The 2,786-nt window shown below is 41.6% G+C and overlaps 1 non-coding gene across 1 annotated transcript; it reads left to right on the top strand.

Annotated features, from left to right (window-relative positions):
• The first annotated feature begins 2,142 nt into the window (after positions 1-2,142).
• Positions 2,143-2,280, top strand: LOC114817423. Its single transcript, XR_003765282.1, has one exon. It is a non-coding gene; the product is annotated as a small nucleolar RNA SNORA7 (small nucleolar RNA).
• The last annotated feature ends 506 nt before the right edge of the window (positions 2,281-2,786 follow it).

Raw genomic sequence — 2,786 nt, 5'->3', positions numbered from 1 at the left:
CTTGTGCTCTCTCTACTTAGACTGTGAGCGCAGTGTGACACGGGGACATTGTCCAATGTAATTAAATCTACGCAGCTCTTAGGACAGTACTTGTCACATTAAAAGCACTTAACAAATGTTATTAAATGTTATTATCATTATTATTATTACTGCAAAGAGACTATCTAAAGCTCTTAGTAGGAGCCTTAAAGGTCTAGATGGTCAGGGAGAAATGCCCCTTTTTAATGTTATGAAAATTCCAAGTGTAAAAATAATTCCACCAACTATCATCCAACATTATATTTGAATGTCTACCATTTTCAGATCATTGAACTAGGCAGTTTGGAGAGTAAGATAAGGAATGATTAATCAATTAAGGTATTTTTTAGGTGCTTACTATGTGCCAAGCGCTGTTCTAAGCGCTGGTGTAGATACAAGGAAATCATGTTGGACATAGTCCCTGTCCCACATGGAGCTCACAATCTCAATCCCCATTTTACAGATGTGGTAAACGAGGCATAGAGAAGTTAAGTGGCTTACCCAAGGTCATTCAGCAGACAAGTGATGGAGCTGGGAATAGAACGCACGATATCTGACTCCAAAGCCCCTGCTCTTGACACTAGGCCAAGCTGTCAGACCATGGCCTGACGTCAAGGAGCTTACAATCTAATAATAATAATAATAATGATAATAATGATATTTACTAGGTGCTTACTATGTGCCTGACACTGTACTTACTGCTGGAGTGGATACAAGCGGATTGGTTTGGACATAGACCCTGTCCACGGTGGTGATTACAGGTTTTATCCCCATTTTGCAGATAAGGTAACTGAGGCACAGAATAGTGAAGTGACTACTCTAGGAGAGATAGTTGCTAAAATAATTTACAGATAGGAGGAGAAAGGGGGTTCATTTATGATTTAGCGCTTAAGTGATTAAGTATATTTAGCATGTGTTTAAGAACTGCCCTCAAATCTGTGATTATTCAAGTGTTACGTGGGTACAGAATTAATGTAGTGGAAGTTGGGAGATTAACCTGGGTTGGTGTCGTCTGGAAATTTGTCTCTTGTTTTGTTATAGCTGTTATACTCTCCCAAGTGCTTAGTACAGTGCTCTGCACAAAGTAAGTGATTAATAAATACAACTGCTTGATTGACTGAATAGATTAGAAATTAAACAGGGAAGACAGCCTGGAGAAGAATTTGATTTCCGAAGACTTTGGTACTCTTGCCCTTGAAAGGCGTTAGTCCTACCTATGATTTCCCAAGTCAGGTAATGGAATAAAGTTGAGGAAATGATTGTCATCTACTGAACTTGGATTTTTCCATTCCAAACAAAAGACTGTGCTCTTTCACGAGCATCCTTCCAACCAATTCACCTCCCCCGCCTCCCTCAAGGAAGCTTTATTCTCTAGGCACTTGGGGAAAGCAGGAGCCATTGAGATGAAAAAGCACTTCAGTACAATTAAGAAGAGCCTATGAATCACATCGACTAGCTGGAGGGTGACACCAATGACACACAAATATTTAATTTAATTTGTTCCATTAGTATTGAATGATCTCTCTCTGCTGGACTGCTGTTCATGGATTAAGTGGCATTGGGTCTTGGGAATGTTTAAAGGGTGCAGAGTGGAACACTCTTCAATAGCTGAATTACATAAGGACCACAGTGAGGGCTGGGAGGCCTATGTTTTTTTTTGAGAGAGGAAATGTTCATGCCTTTATTCAGGGTCTATATTGCCTAGAGCAGACACTTTCATCCCTCTGAACCTCAGCATGATTGTGAGTGACTCTTGACTTTCACTGAATCCCCTTGTCAGGGAGATTTCTTAGCCATTCTCATCCCATAAAAATGAGAACCTTGGAGGAGTTACGAAGTTCACACAGTAAGCTCTCAATATAAATACAACTGAATGACTGACTGCCACAGAAGCAGTATCTGAATGAACACTAGGTTCTCACTTGAGATTCCCATGACAGGCTATGAAGAGGGGAGAAATCTACAAAACAAATCTGAAAATTGCACCTAGGTTTTCAAGGAACACAGGGAATGGAGGGGGAAAATAATTATAGAGGTCAAAAGTAACCGTGATGCAAATATATGCAGGCAAGAGATACTTTTTTAGGGGAAATACATTTCTCAACATTTCTGTTTCTACCACGTCCCTTCTCAGGGTCGCACCTGGAGAGTTTCCAGGACTCTGCCGATCTCGACTACGGGAGGGAGAGTCAAGCAGAGGCCTACCCGTTCCATTTCTAGCTTGGGCAGTGGCTGGAGAGTGGAAGGCAATCTGCTACAAGTCAAAACTCACCTGTGCTGGGCAGCAGCAGCATGGGAGAGAGTCGAGGGCGGAAATTCAGGTTTCCTTTGCGGTTGGAGGCAACGGTAAACCACTTCTGGATTTTCACCAGGAAAACTCTATGGATCCACTACCAGATCAATTGCAGACGGAGGTGGGGCGTTCTCTGAGAGATGTGTTCATGGTGTCGCTATGGATCGGAGATGACAGCCTAACATGAGACAAGAACCTACCATCCCTATAGACTCTAGTCATCAGGATACTCTTGTTCACTTAAGCAAGATGGTTAGGAGACAATCAAGCAGACCTAGAGACAAAATAGCTCAAAGAAGAGGTTAATAATAATAATAATATAATAATGATGCTATTTGTTAAGCACTTACTATGTGCCAAGTACTGTTCTAAGTGCTGGGGTCGATACGAGGCTAGCTGGTTGTCTCACGTGGGGCTCACATTGTTAACCTACATTTTTCAGATGAGGTAACTGAAGCATGGAGTAATTAAGTGA

This window comes from Ornithorhynchus anatinus, chromosome 1, assembly GCF_004115215.2.
Source record: "Ornithorhynchus anatinus isolate Pmale09 chromosome 1, mOrnAna1.pri.v4, whole genome shotgun sequence".
In the NCBI taxonomy this organism is placed as follows: Eukaryota; Metazoa; Chordata; class Mammalia; order Monotremata; family Ornithorhynchidae; genus Ornithorhynchus; species Ornithorhynchus anatinus.
Note: the sequence above shows the minus strand (reverse complement) of the source record. Positions and strands in the feature narration are given on the sequence as shown.